The following is a 21,751-nucleotide window of genomic DNA, read 5'->3' on the forward strand; positions in this document are numbered from 1 at the left end:
CGGGCTGAGGTATCCTTCTCACCCGGACCCCTACGGGAGAACGTTGGCCAAGCGTACAGTGTCTGTCGGAGATGAAAAAAAGTGTGACTTCTCTCGTGGGTGTCTCATACGAATATGATGAAATGTGTTCGTGCGAAAAAAATTTATGAAATTTGTATATAGATTTTAAACTATTATGCATGGTTTAACCAGCCTGAGTATCATCAGGTTCGCTTTTAAGGCGGGGGCGAACTCCAGTGTACATTAAACAAATCCGTACTTTTTTATCTCGCCACTAGATGGCGATGCTCTAATGAAGATATGATGCACTTCGTTACTCAAAGTCGTCCCTTGGTTACTTGAAAACAGAGTCCACGATCATATTAAACTAACTTAACTGCCCGTCGATAATCCCTTGATCATCTCGTCATTGCCGTAATCGGCGAGTTTTGCCACGAATTTTTTCTGAATAGTCCTCTTTTCCATCTGCTGCGTAAACATTCGAATCCCAGAATTCACTCCGACAGAGTGTTAACACGAGATGGCGCTGTTAAAACGTCCACAATGACACAAATGTGTATTTGATCAAATTAGAAACGTTTCTCAATGTAAGAAAAAAACCAATACAACCAGAACGATTCATTTTTAGACGTCAAATCAGCTACAACTATCCGCATTCACAGGCCCAGACATACGTATCCAAAGTGATCTTGGAATTTCACTGTAATTCCTAGAATTTTTCTACCTGGATGTGCAAGCAGCCTTGACGTCAACCGGAATTTTCTAAAAAATTCTCGGAATTTTCCAAAATATTCTCGGAATTTTCCCAAAAATTCTAAGAAAAAATTCGCCATCTGTGTATATAAGGAAGAGTTTTTTGCGCGCCCGTCCTCGGCTCCTCGCTGTTTCTCGTTTATTCGATTTATCGTTTGCTCGTTTTGCGGCCGGGAGTCGACCCTTATAATTTTCCATCACGTTATCGGTGGATTCGTATTAACGGATACGATTTGATAGTAACATCCTAAGTGCGTGGGTGTTTGCGTGTGCGTATACACGTGTGTAGATTGTAGTATATTGTATATTGTGTATATATTAGTGCATTCTTCGTGTTTTTTTTCATTCATCGTCAATATGTTCTGTATTGACGCAATTGCGTTTGTACTTTGCTTGTGCTTTTTGTGGCTGTGGCGTCGCTCAGTTGCTGTATCTTCAGAATCAGCATCGGACAGCAGCCACCGTTCACGACGTCGCCGCCGTTGGGATCGATCCGGGGCAGTCAAAATGCCTGCAGGAGGCTTACCTTCGTGGGCACTTCATGGTATCGAGACTGCCTGCAGACAGAGCCAATTTTGCGTAGAAGAGCAGGATCTCTCGGGGATCGAAAATGTGAACGTTTCATCAACGTACAAAGTCGAGTACCCTGATGAAGAGGACCCTATCGAACCTCTGTTACACGATATGCCTCACGTGCCTTACTCACGCTCTTCGGAGAATGAAGGAAACATTCTCAATAGAACTTTCGGCATCGCAGCTGAATCTGCAGAAACTGTTGTGGACGTTCTGAACAGAACGTTTGTGCTCGGCAAAGGAAAAGGCAGTTCGTGTACTACACCAACTGAGGACGAGAAGGGTGAGAGCGAGAAGCTTTTCATATTGCCAGAAGATAGCCCAAAACTCTGCGCAAATTACGGTAGCTATCTCGACACAGCGCCACATAGTGGAAATTTCGATGGAGTGATGCAGAGGAAAGTCCGACGGGCAAAATTGTGGCAAGACACTCGTCCTGCATCCAAGAAGACTCGCAGGGGTCTCCGTTCTGGTGCACCAAAAAGTGAGAACTCCTATGCAGTGACGAAGGAGAAAGCTCCACCACGAATAAAGGGACGGCCAGCTCCTCGATCTGCTCCCAAGATGACTCGAAGGAGCCTCCAGAGTGCGGAGATCAGATCTGACGCAGATATCGAGGTTGACCTTGAATACCGACCTGGTCTAACAAGTCAAGTTAGGTAAATCGATAAAAGCGAGTCTCAATTTATTTCCAACGGCCTGTACAATACTCATCATCTACGAAATGGTGTAATAGATGACGAGGGACGAATATCCGACAGCGGCGCAAAAAAAAAAAAAAAAAAAAAAAAATTACTTTAGTGTTCAGTTTTGCAATTTTTTTATGCCAGTTCATTAGTTTTGCATGTTTTTTGTATGGAGTTCATTTAGTTCTGCATTCTTTTGTGTGAAATTATATTTAATATTTTTCATTTATTAATCTTTTTCTTTGTTTTTCTTCTAGGTGTAGGATCCCAGGTTCTGTGATGGAAACCTGACGAACGGGGAGAAGCTCTTTGCTCTCTCCGTGATTCCCTCCTCTCAGTGTCTGCGCCTTGTCGTGGCGAGGAGGCTTGAGTGAACCGATGACCACGATGGCTATACCAGCGGTAGTTAAGCTACTGGAAGGGTCACCCTTGCTGGGAAGACAAAATGGTAGGTTCCAGACGAAGCAGGCTTGATGAATATGTTTGAAACAAATGCCCAAAGATATCTTCTGGCGAACGCTTGGCGTTGCTTCAATGATGTAATTGTGCAATTTCTTCGCGTAGAGTCTGGTGCCATTGCAGAGTCTCTGTGTCTCCAAATTTCTTAAAAGCATTATAGGCGCTCCGACTTCGAGGGTGAAGTTGTATTGTGGCGCACCCGGATTATCCAGAGTTCAGAAATTCTGCAGGATACGGAACTATATTTGCTGTGTCTGTGACAGTGTCAACCGATTTGTAAGATGTGGTCTCCCGTAATAATTTTTTGGATTTTTTCGTTGATCTTGTTCACACTGTCATTTTTCGGTGCCAAAATCGCACTCTCACAAAGCCACTCATGGTTTCGGTGATTTTGTTGAATGTTTGGGAAGACTGTCTGCAAGTTCTTGAACTGAGTTTAACTACTGGCAAAATCCAAATCCATTTGGGAACGTAATCAGTCCAGCGCTTAGATCTATGGGAATTCTTCCATTGCCAAGTTTGATGTGAAAATGATAGCAGTGCTGAGTAATTTTGCAGTTGAAACTCGTATGTTGGTGGATAATAATACTTTTTTAATTTCGTGTCAGAGTTTTGATGATTTGAGGCAAGCATTGAGTTCAACAGCTGGCATTGAACAGTTTTATTCTCAGTTTTGTCGTCGTAGTTGTTCTCTGTTGTTAGTGACGTCATACGTCCAGCTTGTGCAGCGGATATTATCCAAACGCCTTCTAAGCATTTCTTAAATTGAAACTATATCTCTACGATGGGTGGTTGATGAGATAAAGGCCGCATTAGCCCTTACAGAACACCCTGTGTATAGGGGGCCGTTCAAGTATTACGTAGGAAAATTTTTAGCCATTTTTGACCCTCCCTCCCTCCTTTGTCAGCAAAAGTAAGCAAAACTCTAACCCCCCTTCCCCCCCTTGTCAGAAAGATTTCGTCATCACTGTCCCCTACCTCCTAACGCATATTGGTAGGATCAGAAACGTACGCGGGAGGGGGCATAGGGAGTTTGTGTGCCTCCCCCACCCCGCAGACGAAAAAAAATATTTTTTTTAAAAATTAAAATTTCGAAAATTCCTTTATATGTTATTATAATCGATTTCTGTTAATTTCAATGCTATTTGAAGGGTAAGAACTCAAAATTTCTCTTTAAGCATTTGATTGCGACTCACCCTTTAAGCCATATATGGTAATCCCTTGACACGCAGACCAAATGTGGCCCTGAAGGTTATCTGATGTGACTTGCCCCCCTGAAACCTAATTTTGTTAAAATGAACTACGCGGTACATTTACAAATCGCTTAATGACCCGTGGCACATTTAGAGATTCCTTGAGTGACATGTGGCACAGTTTTAGAGCACTTAAGTGGCCCCAGTGCGGTTCTACATCACTCAATTTACCCGCGGAACATTCCCAGATTACTTAACTGATCCGTGGCATAATTACGGATCACCTGAGTGATGCGTGGCACAGTTTCACAGAGCACTTAAAGCGGCCCGGAAGCATTTCCAGAGCACTTCAAGGATCCGTGAAACATTTAGAGATCATTAAAGTGGCTCTGTAGGGGACTTATCAATAGGTAGAATGATGAGGCGCACCGAATGAGATGTCATTAAGAATATTTTATATCTTCATGAAGGGTGGTAGATGACGTAAGCATCATCCAAACCCCCTCTCCCTGCTTGTCATCAAAAGTCAGCAAATCGGAAACCCCTTCCCCATATCGATGCTGATGTAATGCTTGAATGACCCCTAGGCAAGCAAAACTATCTGGCGCTTCCCGGGTTTTCTTCAATTACTGGTGGGATTGGAAAAGTGACAAACCGTTATAAAGGAATAAACTGAATTAAAAGTGTGACAAAACATTGTAAAGGCATATATTCACGTCTGAAATGCATTGTTAGGGAACCACGGTAACCGAAGTAAACGTTCCGAAAGTGATTGTTGAGGCCCCAAAACTATTGTTGCCCGACAGTTTTTCGCCCATTTCGGGCATTTGTCCAGCTTTGACGAACTTTTAAAGTAGCCTACGGTTCAATCCCGGACCTGTTTGGTATATATGCAAAATCTGGCGACGATCGGTGTAGAACTGTAGATTTGTATAAAGAACATACATACATAGTTCCACATTTATATACAGGGTGATTATAAAAAAACTATCCCGACATATGGGCCCCCAACTATCATACCATTCACAGAAACTGAATGAAATTTTGGCATAAGGTATTTTGATGTATGCGCTCAAGAATGATATGGAAAACAACAGTGTCACTCTAACAGTTACGGTTACAGTGAGAAAATGTCGAAAATATCAAATGGCAACACCAAGTTTTTTGTATTGGAATGTGATCTCCATTGTGAAAAACCCTAAATAGCCTTCGAACGGCAACTGTAGCATGAAAATCACCGGCGGTAGATAGGCTAAAAGTAAGGACAGAGAAGCAGCATAAAATAAAGCATTTTATTGTGTTTCACAAATTTTCCACATGACCTTGTGGAGGACTAATCAGGCTGGGATCTCAGCCGAAGAAACGGTGTGACGAATGAAACGAACATTAATGCTCTGGTGCACGGCAAAGTCCTTTTTACTTTTTCCTTGCCTAGCTCCGGGGATTTTCGTGCTACAGGTGCCATTCCAACGCTATTTAGTGTTTTTCAGTATGGAGATCGAATTCCAATACAAAAAACTTGGTGTTGCCATTTGATATTTTCGAAATTTCCTCACTGTAACCGTAACTGTTAGAGTGACACTGTTGTTTTCCATATCATTCTTGAGCGCATACCTCAAAATACCTTACGCCAAAATTTCATTCAGTTTCTGTGAATGGTATGATAGTTAGGGGCCCATATGTCGGGACAGTTTTTGTATAATCACCCCGTATAAGATTCAATTAGATTGAATCAATAATTTTGAATTAGTAATTTGAATTGATAATTTAATTATTTAATGAGTTTGAATTAGTGTTTCCACCTTTAGTTAACATGAACTCAGAATCACAGTCTCTCAGAGGATCATAAAATCAAATTTGAGACGTTTCTTGAAGGGGGAACGAATTTAATATTCTGATTAGTTTATAAGCTTACATTAGCTTTCTTCGTTTCTTCCTAATATTAGTTGAATGCAGCTGCATTTGTTTAACAGTGCTTGTTTGGTCAAAATGTCAATGTAGAATCAAATATTTGAGCCCCGATAAAACTCTCAAGAAAACCAGAGAGAGAGAGAGAGAGAGAAACCTCTAAAAAACCTCGATATTTTCAGGCCTCAAGACAACGCCATTTTAAGCTATCTTCATATTGTTTATAAGAATACATATTTAAATGTGTGTGTGTATATATATATATATATATATACATATGTCTCATAAAATGTGAAACACCGAATATATGAATATAACTTAACGCCGTTACTGTAGAGCAGACTCGGAGAAAGAATTTGGTGTTTAATTACGTCACACACGCACAAACACACACTTATCACGTGTAAAATATATGCCCATGTTCGAGAATGTTCGAAACAGTTCTTTTTTCCTTCTGCTGACGCCCAATCGCATGTCTGATTTGAGTATAAAGAGATGCAATGTTGAGAGTGTCGGCGACCATTTCTTCATTTTGTTCGAGCAGAGACGTACCTTCGTGTCTTATTGTTTACAGCAGAAATGCCATTTTCTCGTCTTTATCTGCAAGAAAAGCTTATTTGAATCAATCGCCGCAATTTCTGGCGAGTCTCAATTAATTGACTCAATACTTTTAATGTTTATTTAATTAATACCCATTTCGTTCATTCATCAGATTGATTGAAGTCGCTTAAAGTTTCGTGTTCCAATGCATGTATTTTCATGCGGATAGAATCATGTAGAGTTTGGTTTTATTTACTAAGCATCGGTTATTATTGAAATGAATATTGATTAATTTTTTATTCTATTTTTTTAATAATTCGTTAACTAATTATGAAAATCCAGAATTTTTTTATGATTCTTGATAGAAATTTTCTTGTTAAAAATTTTTTAATATATAAAATTTTCATTAGTTTTCAAGTAACTTGATGAGTTGGAACAAAACCTCTTTTTGTAATTTCGAGATTTCCAAATTCGACGGTTCCAAAATAAACAGTTAAAATCACAAACTTTCAAAGAATTATAGTCCCACTTATTAATTATTTAGTTGTATACACATATTTGAGTTTATATTTTCATCGGGGAAATGTATAAAAATATACTTTTGTCACTTGTAATTGCTTGTAGGTTTATTACTGTATCTATTAGGGGAGGACTAGGTCCCCTCTCCTGCCACCTTCTTCGGCAAACCCCTTTCTCTCTTCACATCATATATTGTTTATTTCTGATTATTGTCTTCTTACTGATGAATTTTACAATGTTAAGGCAACAATAAAGAAAAAACACAGATTCACATCATGGATACCCCGAAATAAAACCTGTCACCTCCCAAATGGGGAGCCTTAAAGCTGGAGCCCTGTCGCACTTCCCTCCTCTGAGGGCCACGAAAAATTTTCGGTGACCTGTAAATATGCCGCGGTTCTCACTTCAGTGATTTACAACTGAGCAGGGATCTAAGGGCTCTAAGAATGCACCACGTGTCATTTGAGTGATCTGTGCAGAGCGGGTCATAGATACATTTAAAGAAGCCACAACAGGCAAAATGCCTCTCAAAGAGGTGGCTGAAAAAAGGTGCCCATAAAAAAACCACGGTGTCGATATATGAATGTGCTATGGGCCACTTACATGCAGTGGAACTGTGCACGGTGATTTGTAAATATGCTGCAGGTCACATGAGTGATTGGGAACTGTTCCGTTAGTCCCTAGAGTGTTCTGGAACTGCAACGCTATGGTCGGTAAATATGCTGCGGGTCACATGAGTGGTCTGGAAATGCGCCGCAAGAAATTTTACTGATTTGTAATTGTGCCACGAGCCATTTGAACGATCTGGTTACATGCCTCATTTCATTAAAGAATAAATCCCAAAGCCCCGCATTCAGCATCCGATAATTTTTAGTAGAGACCCCAGCCTTGGAATTTCATGGATTCCATGAGGACTCATCTCCTCAGCTGAAACCTTGTCGAACTTCCACATAAGAGCCACGAACAAAATTAAAATTGTACCAATTGATAAAACTTAGAGCTTCTACGGAAACCTTCTCATGAGAGGGGGGGAAGGGGGTTATGTGTACCCATCGAATGAATATATATGGTTAGTACATTGCATGAAAATAATATTTTATCCATATTGTACAATATAGGAGGGCCATTGAAGGTATCCGTCAAAGTCCGCATCCTGGGTACCCGTCTCCTGTATGTTGGTAGCACTGGTGATATATACATACACATAACTTGGTCCCGATAGGTCAAACGGTTCCAAATATATTCAAGAGTTGAAGGAAAACTTGATCCAAAATTCTAACCAAATTCCGTAACATGAAATCGTCCCGAATTTCCGTCTCGCAAAAAAGCGTCCGAATTCCGTTGCATAGAAACAGGCATAAAAAAAACAAACTTTCGGGTTTGTGTATTTGTGTTATAGACGAGATGAGTTATCAGGAATAATGAAGATATAAGTACATACATGGATACTTTATTAATAATCGTGGAAACGAATCCCTACTTTAATTATATCAAGAAAACATCACGGAAAAATGAAGGACCAAAATTTAAACCGAGAAGGCAGGCTTTTACGGCTGGAGTTTATAATAAAGTTCATGCCTTTCGGGTTGTTATGCTGTGCTCCAGACTTCTTTGAAGCAGACGTCTACTGCGGTGTGTATCTTCAGTGCAGTTTTCGACCTGCGAGGAGATGAAACGACCTCCTTAGATAAAGAATAGGGGGTCGGAATTCGGAACTGGCGATTACGTACAGAATGTTTTCATGCAGAATAGAACAGAGTTTTTCTCACAAGACACATATTTAGCTAAGTCCTACAGAGCGTCCGAGGTTTCCGGCCGTCTGTCGCTCGTGTGTGGGAAAATAATTTGCTCGGAAGTTGGATTGGATTGGATTTTGGGTTTATTGGCGCAAGGACCAATTTGGTCAAACTGCGCCAAAACAAATATAAAAATAAGAAAAATGTCCTTTTGTCCTGTCAAAAACTAAAACTGTGCATGATAAAAAGCAACATGAAACATAAAACAATGACATGAATTGTAAAAACTATAATTTGTCATAAAAACCAATAGCTTTGATGAATTTAAAAATGCGAGATGCATCGCAATGGTCAGATAAAATGTCACAAAGTGAAAGATGATTCTGACCAAAAGCGGTCGTAAAATGATGACAATGATGTGAACAAGTAAAAGCATGAGCAATGGTCAATGGACTTTGACAATGTGGGCACTCTGGTTGACTCTCTCGTAATAATAAATATGATTGTGTCAGGCGACTGTGTCCTATGCGTAACCGGGCAAGCAGAACTTCCTCCTTTCTGTTAGTTCTGCAGCTCGAACGCCAAAGGCCAAGTGTGGGCTTGATGGCATGAAGTTTATTATTAATTTGATTGTTCCAATGATCCTGCCAGCGGTGATGCATCACTTCCCGGAGGATTGAGAAGTGGTCACTGGCAGGTACCAAAAGGTTATTGTCAATGTTAGTTGTTGTTCGAGCTGCGGTGTCTGCTTTTTCGTTGCCCGGTATTCCTACATGACCTGGTACCCAGTAAAATTTTACTGTGGTACCGTGATGAGTGAGGTAATGCAGTTCATGAAAAATGGCATGAATGAATGGATGAGTGTGAAACGTACAGGAACACAGTGCTTGTAATGCGCTGAGAGAGTCACTATAAATGATGCATCGTCGGTGGCGTTTGCGTCGTATATGACGTAGAGCCTGAAGGATTGCGTACAGCTCTGCCGAATAAATAGAGAATGTGTCGGGAAGTTTGAACGATGTCTCCTCACAGCAGATGTAGGCACAACCGACATGGCCAGGGCTCTTAGAGCCGTCGGTATATATGGGGAAGTACCTGTTGTACCTACCCCTGTGCCTAAAGAATATCTGTCGATATATGACATCTGCTGTGGTGGCTCTAGGGTATAATGATAATGAAAGAGAGACATCTGGCAGAGACTGCTCCCATGGTGCCAGTTGCCAAGCAACTGGAGCCACACGACTGATGTCTAATTCTAGTTCTTCCACAAGTGCCCACATACGAAGACCATAAGATGGAACACATGAAGGGCGAGCAGCAAAAAGTCTATGAAATGACGGATTGAAAATGACATTATGAAGTGGATGACCTGGTAAAGACTTCATCTTGATATAATATTTCAAAGAAAGTTGTTGGCGTCTTGATGTCAGTGATGGCTCGTTGCATTCGACATAGAGGCTTTCCATGGGAGAAGTTCGGAAAGCTCCAGAGCAAATGCGGAGAGCGAGATGATGAATTGGGTCGAGCACACTCAGATAACTCCGAGGTGCTGACCCGTATACAATGGAACCGTAGTCGAGCTTTGATCGTATTAGAGCTTTATATAAGTGGAGGAGCGACTTACGGTCTGCTCCCCATGATGTAGAAGAGATGACCTTCAAGAGGTTCATCGTCTTCATGCAACGAGCTCTCAACTGTGAAATATGAGGTTTAAATGTAAGTTTCTTGTCAAATGTAATGCCGAGGAATTTTGTATTCTCTACAATAGGTATTTGACTATTATTTAAAAATAATTGTGGGTCATCATGAAGCTCACGACGCCGGCAAAAATGCACAGCGACGGTTTTGTCAGCGGAGAAAGAGAAGCCGTTATTATGAGCCCACTTGCTGATCTTGTTGAGTGCGGTTTGTAATTGTCTCTCGGCTGACCTCATATTCACTGATTGATATGATATCAACAGATCATCCACGTATAGTGCGCCAGTGACTGACAACGGGAGTTGGTTCAACACCCCGTTGAGTCTTAAAATAAAAAGTGTTACACTTAAAATACTACCTTGAGGTACACCTTGTTCTTGGATTTGGGGAGCTGATAATGTACTTCCGATCCGTACCTGGAAGATGCGTCGAGCGAGAAAGTTCTTAATGAAAATAGGCAAGTTGCCCCGCAAGCCGCAATTATAGAGGTCGGAAAGAATTCCGTGCCTCCAAGTACGGTCGTAGGCCTTTTCTATGTCGAAAAATATGGCTAGCATATGCTCCCTCTTCACAAATGCTTGTCTTATTGATGTCTCAAGGCGTAACATATTGCATGTTGTGGACCTGAACCGTCTAAAGCCGCTTTGATGTTTCGATAAAATATTGTTAACCTCAAGGTAGTGCATAAGGCGATAGTTGACCATGCGTTCCATGAGCTTACATAAACAACTGGTCAAAGCAATAGGTCTGTAACTGTTCGGTTGTTGAGGATTTTTGCCAGGCTTCGGGAATGCAAGAACTATGGCTGCTCGCCAGGTGTCAGGAAATGAATGACTGAGCCAGATCCGATTAAATAAAATGAGTAAATGTGACAGTGATTCTGGTGAGAGATGCCGAATCATGGAATAATGAATAGCATCGGGCCCTACAGCTGAGTCAGGACTTCGCTGCAAGGCCGTCGTCAGTTCATGAAGGGTGAACAATGAATTGTACCCCTCCGGTGTAAAAGGCCGGAAGGTGTACGATGTACGTTCGGCTGATGATTTAATGGGATGAAACGATGGGGGATAGTTCGCATCACTGGAGACAGTGGCGAAATGGGCGGCGATGGTATCCGCAATATCCCTCACATCGCTGATGATAGTGCCATTGGTATTTAAAATAGTGATCGGATGAGACTGATAATGACCATTGATTTTTCGGATCCGGTCCCAAATGACTTTAGATGAAGTAGATGAATTGATTCCCGTGGTAAACTTGTGCCAGGACTCGCGTTGAGCCTGGCGCCTGGATCTTCTCGCTATCGCCTTTGCTTTTAAAAATGCCAACTTGTTGTCATGGGTAGGATACCGCCGGAACCTACTCCATGCTTTCTTTTGTGCTTGGATCGTAAGATTACATTCGTGGTTCCACCAAGGTTTAGGAAATTTAGGAAGTTTCGAGGAGACTTTGGGTATTGTTTCATTGGCTGCTGAGATCATACAACTGGTCACAAGGTCGACACAATGGTCGACGTCGGGTTGCGAAACCATATCCTCCGTGATTTCTGCCTTGATCGTGAAGTCAGCCCATCGGGCGGCCACAAGCTTCCACCGAGGAGGACCCTCAGGTATGCTATGGCTTCGATCAAGGCACTTAACCACTAGAGGAAAATGATTGCTCCCGTGGAGGTCCGGATCAACCGACCAGGACCAGTTGGGCAAGAGTGAGGGTGAACATAAGGATAGATCTATTGCAGTGAAACTATTGTTTGGGGCATGAAAATGAGTGAAACTGCCATCATTCATGATGGCGAGGTCCATGTCTTCTAACAGCCGTTCAACCATTTCGCCACGTGGGGTGTTGCTGTTAGAACCCCATATCATGTTATGTGCATTGAAGTCTCCAAGAAGAAAAAATGGTGGAGGTAATTGATCAATCAGATCTTCTAGATCTCTCTGTAAGATGGTGTCATTTGGTGGCAAATAAATGGAACAGATGGTAATTCTTAGGCCTGTAGAGATTTCCACCGCGATGGCTTGCAGGTTCGTGCGCAGCGTTAGAACGCGCGACGACACGTAATGTGGAACCAGCAGAGCAACACCGCGGCAGGCTCTACTCCCGTCATCATAATCAATACGGAACAGGGAATGTCGCCTGATGTTCCATGTCTCCGAGGGCTTCGTAAAAGTTTCCTGGAGTGCCACGCAAACAGGATGATAACGATTGATCAAATCCTTGAGATCTTCATAATTGGATCTAAGACCACGAATGTTCCATTGGATTATGTTGGCCATAAATTAGGTAGAAGTAGACGGTTCGAGGTCTTTAAATTTATTCCGGTCTAGTTTCCGGCGAGTACCACCAGATTCTGATAGATTATCAAGATCCATGTCACCAATTGTCTTGTCATCAATTAGTGACACATTCTTGAGGGTGGGACATTTTATTGCTCTCTGTATTGCTTTTCTTGAATATCCGGTCTTTTTAGATTTATTTCCAGAATTAATCTTGGGTTTAGTAACAGTAGGTTTTTTGAATGTGTGCACTGTTGCTTTTCCTGCCTCTTCTTCGGAGGTAGTGGATTCCCTCCGTAATCCAGCAGAGCAACAGCAGCCACAACTATTACACGGTTGGTTAGATGATGATGTTTGAGTTGATGTATCAGCTATTGGTTCAGTCTGAGTTGTTACGGATGCTTTGGTGACATTGTTAGTCATATTAGCTGATGATGGATTTGTTACCATATTAGAATATGATCTATTACCTATTGGAGTTTGGTTAGAGGTTATACGACGGCGTGCTTCGATATATGAGATGTTATTGAGGACCTTGATCTTCTGGATCTCTTTTTCTTCATTCCATTTCGGACACTTTCTGTCAAATGCGGGGTGGTCGCCACCGCAATTGACGCACTTGAATGGTGAATTAGTGCAGTTGTCCGAAATGTGGTCCTTCTCACCGCATTTTGCGCAGGTGGGTTGACTGCGGCACGCCGTTCGTGAGTGACCGTATTTTTGGCAGTTAAAGCATCGAACAGGGTTAGGAATGTATGGCCGGATTTTGAGGTTATAATAACCTATTTTGATATCTTTCGGCAATGTTGGTGATGAGAATGTGAGAATTATGTTTCGTGTGGGAGCTGGATTGCCATCTTTGCGGCTCATAATATGTTTGGCAGATGTTACGCCTTGAGACGCCAGCTCTTGTGTTAGTTCTTCTTCATCCATGTTAATTAAGTTATTATCTGAAATGACACCACGTGAATAATTCAACGTGGGATGGATTTTGACTGTTATTGGAATGTCTCCGAGAGATGTGAGCTTTTGAATGAGTTCGGCTTGTTTGGATGTGTTAGTCTCGATGAGAAGGTCTCCTGAACGAAGGGCCTTCACCGATTTTAAGGTACCAACTGTGCCATAGAGAGCTTTATCTATTACAAATGGTGATACTTTGGCCAGCGGTTTTTCAGCATCTGAAGAGTGCAGAAAGAAAAATGAGACAGTTGATGAATTTGAAGCAGTTACAGTGACATGTGTTTGGTTTGAAGCAGTTCTTTGACGTTTTGGTGCATTTTGATTTTTTCCCATATTTGAATGGGTATTGTTCCACTCCCACCCACCATGCCCACCATGGAGCCCTACGAGGGGACGCGCACACGTAACCGGTGAAAGTTAGTAGCAACGTCAGGTTAGGTGGGAGCTATACACCACCAAAGCAGGCGAGCAGACGCGTTCAAGATCCAAGATCGTCGTGAAGCAGCACCAACAAACCTCAACGACGTCCGGCAGGCCCGGCCCCTCTACCTGCCCAGTAGTGTAACCCCTTCAGCCACCGAGGCGACCACAGCCGATTGACCTGGACGGGGCTAATCCAAGCCTCCCGTTTCGGCTGAATCCGAGGCCAAAGCTAGCGCATCAGGCTAACCAGGATCCCCATCTCCAGCCTTACGGGTCTCCACGCACGGCAAACACGCAGGTAGACAGCGTCCCGGATGGAGCATACGCTAGAAGCAATGCCCCATCCGGGAGGACCCCTCCCCGCCTGAGCGGGGCCCACAATGAGGGGTTGGACACAAAAGACAAAAACATGTACAGGACAAAACGAGACGCAAGACATGTACTGCAAGATGTGTCGAAATAAACATGTATTTTGGGCTATTGAAGGTGAAGTATATGAGCACAAAAAGCGATGACAATGACGTGTGATAGATTTGGCGTTACCCAGGGTGCACCACGAGGAGGCCTATCACATTACACCCCTGCTCGGAAGTTTATGCGTTTTTGATGAATACATATTTTTTTCTCTTTCTTAGATAAACTCGCAAAAATAACCCCTCGAATCATAAAATATTATATGGTATTACTGAACGTAAATTTTAAGAATTGTTTCGGAAATAACTCACTAAGCGAAGAAACAAAAGTTCGTGTAAATCCACAATGCACTTTTCACTTCACAGCACCAGTTTATTTTCGAATGAACTAACGAAAAAAAAATTTACCAATGACTGCTCGTGTCATATATTGCGGCCAACGTCCGAAGCCTGAGCGATTCGAAATGGCCAGACTTTGGTCATTGGCTTAATTTGTGAAACAAGAGGTGTGATGTTTCTTTCTCTTGTATTTCTAGGAAATCTAAAGATGCTGCAAATGGAACATCATTTTTCTCTTCTTTTCCCTCTCATTGAACTCGAATCAAACTATGAACTTTCTTCTCTTGATCAGATGAAAAATGTATCATTTGAATACAGAGTTTTGACTCTATCCCAGCCATTTCGAGGAGACCGCGAGACTGATATCGGTAATGCTGACGCTATTGTTTTCGTGGTCGACTCGGAATGGTTTTATGTTTTCAGTTTTGTCTTTTTCATTTTTATATCTCTTATGCGGATGCATAGCTGCCAACTTTTGAAAATGAAAATTCGGGAGATTTTCGCTCAAACCCGTATTTTATGCTTAAGCCACTCCCTAATAAATACAATAGGGATTTTTCCAAATAAAATAGGGATTTTCCAAACATAAAAGTTAAAGCGTAGGGAATAAAATCCCTACTCAAAAACTGAAGTCAAATTAAAATAGGGATTTTACAAACATGGAAGTTAAACCCTTGGGAATAAAATTCCTACGCGAAAAACAAGTGAAATTGGAGGCCAAAACTTCAAAATGGTGATCTATAAATATTGTGTTCAATCAGAAACGCTGCGAACAAACATTATTTTTACATCTGAACATCTTTCGTTCTTTTCCAACAATCAACTCCACCTATTTACTCCTTGGAATTTACAAAATGATTGGTAAGAAACACTTTTCATATCTTGTCGCAAAATTCTATAACTCTTTACCTAATTAACTCTTTAACAACAACACTTCATTACTAGCCTTAAAATAAACTACAATACTACCTGTTTTCAATATAAATAATATTGAATTTTTTTTTTTTTGCAGGGTTAATTTGCCTCCTTTTAACTTCGTTTTTCTCCCTTACTATTACATATTGACCTACTTAACATTAAAAATGAAAGGTTCCCAATTTTTTTTTTCTACAATCAAAATATTATCACTACATGTCTGCGGCCACCATGACCTATTAATGATTACTACAGTGTTTAGTTAGTTTTTTTTTCTTTCCTGTATATGCATGTTGCATTATTTTATTTATCTTTTTATTCATTTACTTGCTTACATGAATCTTACCGAATTGTAATTCGTGATTGCCAGTAGGAGCCACTTGGCTTCTTGGTAATTCCGCCCTCCCCTTCTCTGGATTTCATATTTCCTCACTAATAAAGAGGTGTTTTTATTTAAAAAAATAGCAACTTCCGTAAATAATAGGGTTACTATAAAGCCTCGCGATTGTGAAGAGAGAAAAAAGAAAACACAGAGAATTTGTTTGAATTAATTCCACTGAAGTTTGGACATAATATTACACCGAGATCGTAAAGAGGTAAATTATAACGTTCATCAAGTACTAAAGAGCACTTGATCAGCGGGTTGGAGAGATCTCTGTTCTATAGCATATTAATGGCACATTCGCGCTCTTGTGAGAGGGCTGTAGTTCGAGTCCCAGTAGAAGCAAATGTGAATTTGTGTTTCCCGTCGTCTGTGTATTATTTGCATCGTTTTCGATGATTTTGTTTCCACTTACCACAATATACACAGTGCTATCTTCTTCGCGAGCGCCATTTTCGTTTCTTATTATAGCGGCCGAGCAATTAGCACCGTCTACCCAGCACCTCCTAGAGATAGAGGAGGTGCTGGTCTACCTCAGGCAATTGATACTGAAAAAACGGTTAGATTTTTCATTATTTTGTCGGAAACTGTATTTCATGATACCTTTTCGTATTTTTGTTTTACTAATGTTTAGAATAATAAATATATTTCTCGGACACCCTGTATATTCGACGATGAAATTTCAAGGCAGTTATTAATTGTGAAATGTGGTTTATTTTTAGACATCGTTCCAGGTCACCTTGGTGAATCCGTGTAGCTATTTCAAGTGCATCACATTGTCACTGGAGTCATGCGCTGGAATGATACCGCACCAACAAGCTTCTACGGTTTTTTGAGCATGATGATGCATCCCTTATCGGATATACGCTGCTTACGCAACATGTGGATCGTGGTGATCTCATGTTAGAAACTGATCGTAAAATAATGGATTGGGACATTAATCCTGCACCGAAATATTTGGAGAATAGCTGTTACATGGAAAAGTGACAATGTGGAAAATAAAAATCATTGTAACATATAAAAATCAAATTATCATCATTGAAACGTTCTAATGGTTGTTCAGAAAAATTTCGCTGTTTTGAAATTCAGTGTCTTATTTTATGGAAAATCAGGTTCATTTGACAGGAATGATACATGCACAGAGAAATTATGTTGAAATATTCAATGGCAAAATACTGCTTCTCTGATACTTTTTTATGGTCAATTAATTCATAATGATATGAATATGTGATTGTTGTCACAAAAATCTTTAAAAAAAACATTTTTCTATATGGAGAAAGATTTATTTTTTTCCTTTATAATATATAAAACATGTATAGATAAATCTATATATATAAAATTGATTTTCTGTCTGTCTGTGTGTGTGTATGTATGTTCTCTATATAAATCTACAATTTTAGATCGATCGTCGCCAAATTTTGCATATATACCAAATGGGACCCGACTTGAACGATATAAATGCGGAAATTTGGTGGGGTTTTCTGTCACATCAATAATTTAAAAAATTGTATTGAAATCTCGATTTTTGAAATATTGAGGTCGCTTAGAGATAGATATACGAAGCCCAGGAGATTAAATACGAAGTGATTAGCCGGACCTACTTTGAGTTGGACATTCATGCAATAAAATTGATTTCAACTTTTTATTTACATCTTCTCAAGCATGAAAATTAATGTCTCCGTATTGTCTTTTGATATTCAACTGCATAAATTCATATGGCTTAAGATGTTTTAAAATTAATTATGGACCCATAAAGTACATCGAAAAAATTCCACAGCTTTAATTAAGCATTTTTGGAAGCTGAAACAGGCAGATGGATAACTTGAAGTTCAGGGGGAGGGAATAGAAATACCTAGCGTCCATCAAAAAAAAAGGGGGGGAACTCTTCATTTCCACGTTTCTTTAAATCTAGATTTGGTTATTTCATGAGTCGCGCAGGAAGTCGCCATATTGGTTAACTTTAGACACGGTTTGCATGTCCCTCAAAGAAAGAGGGAGATATCACGTGTTTCTAACAGCCCCATTGAAGAAAACCCGGGCAACGCCGGGTATTATAGCTAGTTTATAATAAAGCTGACTATAGAAATGGATTCTTTGTGCTTCAATCATTGTTACATTAAAATGTGAAACATCGGGCGCAATCTCTCTTACACGTCCCTCTCGAGAGAGAAACACATTCAAATGTATATTTCTTCCAAATTCCATTCTCACTTCAAAAGTTTTCAGAATTTGGACTGACGTAACCATGAATAATCCACCACTTTCCTTACAATATCGAGTGAATTGATGCTCAGCTATTGCATATTAGCTCCGTACTTTTGCAACAATAATTGCAAATTTTCATCTATAGGTGGCTTTTGATGAGTCAGCTAATTGATGACTCTAAATAAGAATACAACGGTGAAAATTTGCATAACATACTCATTGTATTAAATTCAAAGTGTTATAGTATATTTAATCATAAAAAAAAAGTCAGAATATTGATTGAATGAATACTGTAGATCAGCGGTTCTCAACCGGTGCCCCGCGGAGCCCCAAGGGCTCCGTGTGCAACTCCCAGGGGCTCCGCGGCGACTCGAGAAAAATAAAATGAATCAGTAAATTTGATAGATAAGTAAATAAGAGAGGCCTTCAAGGTTCTGCCATAAAAATTATGTACAAAAAAAGGGCTCCTCGAGTCAAACAGGGCTCCGCCATAGAAATTATATACTGAAAAGGGCTCCGCGAGTCAAAAAAGGTTGAGAACCGCTGCTGTAGATTATTCGTGGCATGATTCCCAATTGTTAAATATCCGAAATACTCTCTCCTGACAAAAAAAAATTATCCATACATCTCTGTTAAACTCTATAGAGTTGTTATTTTCATGTAACGGAAAGACGCATATCAGCGGGGTTACGTTAGTGCGGCCATTCACGTTAGTGCGGAAAAATGGTCAGCCCTCGAATTCAATCGAGAAAAAAAATATAAAAAAAGGTGCAAAACATACGTTATGGCATAATAATTACTGGAGGGTGGGGGGGTTACACAAGAGATTCTTACGCATTTCAGAGCATCCTTAAATGGTTGGTAACCACTGATGCTGGATCTTATTCAGGGTTTCTTATCCCTTTGTACCCTTGTTTTGCCGATAAGATAACGTGCACGGACCCCTTTACAAAATAGCATTCATCATATACAGTGCACCGCAAAGGTTTAGACACTGGTTGAGATAACGCACTATCTGCGAAATACTAATTATCCAATCGAAATACTAATTCTCCAAATCAATTACTACTCACTATAGGGCAAAATATAGTAGGTACTTCATTTTCAAAATAATAAAATTAGAATACAAAATTTACAGACACAAAGACAAAATAAACAAGGATAGCATACAATCATCTATGCTTGGTCATCCGGGGCAAGGACGCATTTTGGCGCCCCCTTGTAATATTGATGGGGAAATGAAAGGATAAAATTTGCACACCACTCTGGTTTGAAGTCTGGGGCACTAGCTGGTTATAGTCCTGCGCTCCTTCCTAGTTGCGGCTTTGGTGGCGTACGTACAGAGGGTTAAGCGGGCCCAGGGTAGTAAGTTCGGACAGCAGCAAATTTCAGTAATTCGTGGAATTACAATTACTTGAACTTATAAACACAGAAAAAGGCAGAGGTTTTTTTTTAATGATTTTTAAAAAACGAAATTTTATTTCAATTTTCTATGTGAATATTTTTTTCCTGAACCGTGAATAGGAATAAGTTTTTAAAATATAGTTGAAAATAACTTTTCCCTCCATTTTTTTGTCACATGGTGTATGAGGTTTCTCAAAATTATAATTATTAATTATTTTAATTAAACTAAGATTAATTAAATACTATATACATTCATTATAAATTTCAATTATTGGAAATTTATTTAAATTGCAAAGAAAAACGTGCTTAATTGATGCCCATTTTTTTTTAAACTTCGGAAATATGTTATCTAAGTCAGGGCCGTAACTAGAGGGGAGGCCGTGGGGGGCAACTGCCCCGGACGGAAAAATTTTTGGGGGTGGCAACTTCAGGTAGAAACAAAGAGTACCGTTATAAAATTATCGCATTTTAAAGTCGTGGGGGCGGCAAATATCCAAGTTACAGCCCTGTTTAATTAGGCAGTCATCATATACAAAAAAATCAATCAGCGCGATTTGGTCACGAATTGTGAGAGCACTCAAAAAAGGGTTAACTTGTAGGCCTTTGTCTAACTCCGAAATAATTTCAAACGAAATATTCCAAAAAAAAAGAAGAAAGAATTTCACTACTTGAAAATTTATATTATCATATAATACAATTTATGAACACGATTATGCACGCTAACCGTAGCCAATTTTAGCTTGGCGCAAAATAATTTAGCCGGTGGTTTTTTATGGTGAACGTTGCGCGAATAACTAGTGAAATACGAATCATATGGTCATCCAAATACATACGCATACGAATATGATACGCATACCTCTCGTGAGTGGCGTCATCTCTTACTAAATTATAATACCAATTCGAAAAAGCAACCAGAAGTGCAAAAAAACGAAAATAGTGATTGGATGTTTTTCAATCCTACAAAATTGATTCATTCTTTATTTATTGTTATTATTAAATAACAAAAAAAGTTCAGTTGGTAAATTGTAGCTCAAAAGCGGTGTTTGCTCTTTTGTTAATGTATGATGTCATATGAATTTCTCCTGTATTAATTTAAGTCTCCGGGTGACATGTGTGGTGGCAACCGTGTGGAAAAAGAACCCACGAAAATAGCAAATAACGATATCAATATGAACTCTAATAGCATAATTTTCCCGATTCAACAACTAATATCTATTACGAAGGACTGCTTTCTGAAAATCCTCAGAGCTACTTCAAACGAGGAGAAAATAAAAATCTTCTTCAACTGTTTTCTAACTGCAGCTGAACACCTATTTGCTTCAACACGCACAAATGTCTAGTACACCAAATGTTGTGTTGCATAACATGAAGATCATGGCTTGGAATGCCCAAAGCTTGGTCTCTAGCATGACTGAGTTCAGGGACATCCTTGACACTGAGGGTGTTCACTTGGCACTGGTGGGGGAAGCTTGGCTTCATCCTTATCACACTGCCAAAGTAGCAAATTATGACTGTATCAGACAGGATAGAAGCTTTGGTCCAGGAGGGGGTGTGGCTATATATGTAAAGCGACACATTAATTATGATATTATTCAGCTACCTCCCTCGACACAATGTGAGGTAATAGCAATAGAGATCTACATAAACAATCAAAAAATTAGGATAGGAGTGTGTTATAAACCTCCGAGAAATACTATAGACATTCCACTTTTTAACGAATTTTTCAATTGTCAGTACCCAGTGATAATGTGTGGCGACATGAATGCTAAATCCTTTCTGTGGAATTCGTACTCTACAAACACCCAAGGCAGGGTGCTCGAAAATTTTTGTATCAGAAAGAGCATTCAATCTTATGCGCCATACACTCCAACACATTTTCCTGACCAGGCTGGCCAGTCACCAGATATTCTTGACATAGCGCTTGCTAAGAACCTTACATTTGCTATGTCGGTTCACGTTCAACCTGTCACGGATTCTGATCACAACCCTATATTTTTGGTAGCGGATTTCAATATTCCTTTTATATGTAAACCAAAGAAAATAGTGATATGGCCATTATTTAAGCAAAAGCTGGCCAGAATCACCTTGCCTTCCTTCACGGGTGTCAATATTGATCAAATTGAATCTGACTTATTGTTTCTCACAGAAACCATCACTAACACTGCTAAGGAATCCACCCGAGATGCTCCCACTAATAATCCACTGGATGTTCCCCGCTGGATTAAGGAACGCATCAAATTAAAAAACAAATTTAGGAGGAAATGGCAAAGAACGTTAAATCCGTACTACCAAGATAGATACAGATCTATAAAAAGAGAAGTATCTAGAGAAATCAAAGAATTTATGAGTGAGCGTTACTTCAGCTTTTT

The sequence above is a fragment of the Pholcus phalangioides genome, unplaced genomic scaffold (assembly GCF_987345545.1).
Source record: "Pholcus phalangioides strain wild (caught in Gottingen) unplaced genomic scaffold, Ppha-v1.0 ptg000019l_1, whole genome shotgun sequence".
Classification (NCBI taxonomy): Eukaryota; Metazoa; Arthropoda; class Arachnida; order Araneae; family Pholcidae; genus Pholcus; species Pholcus phalangioides.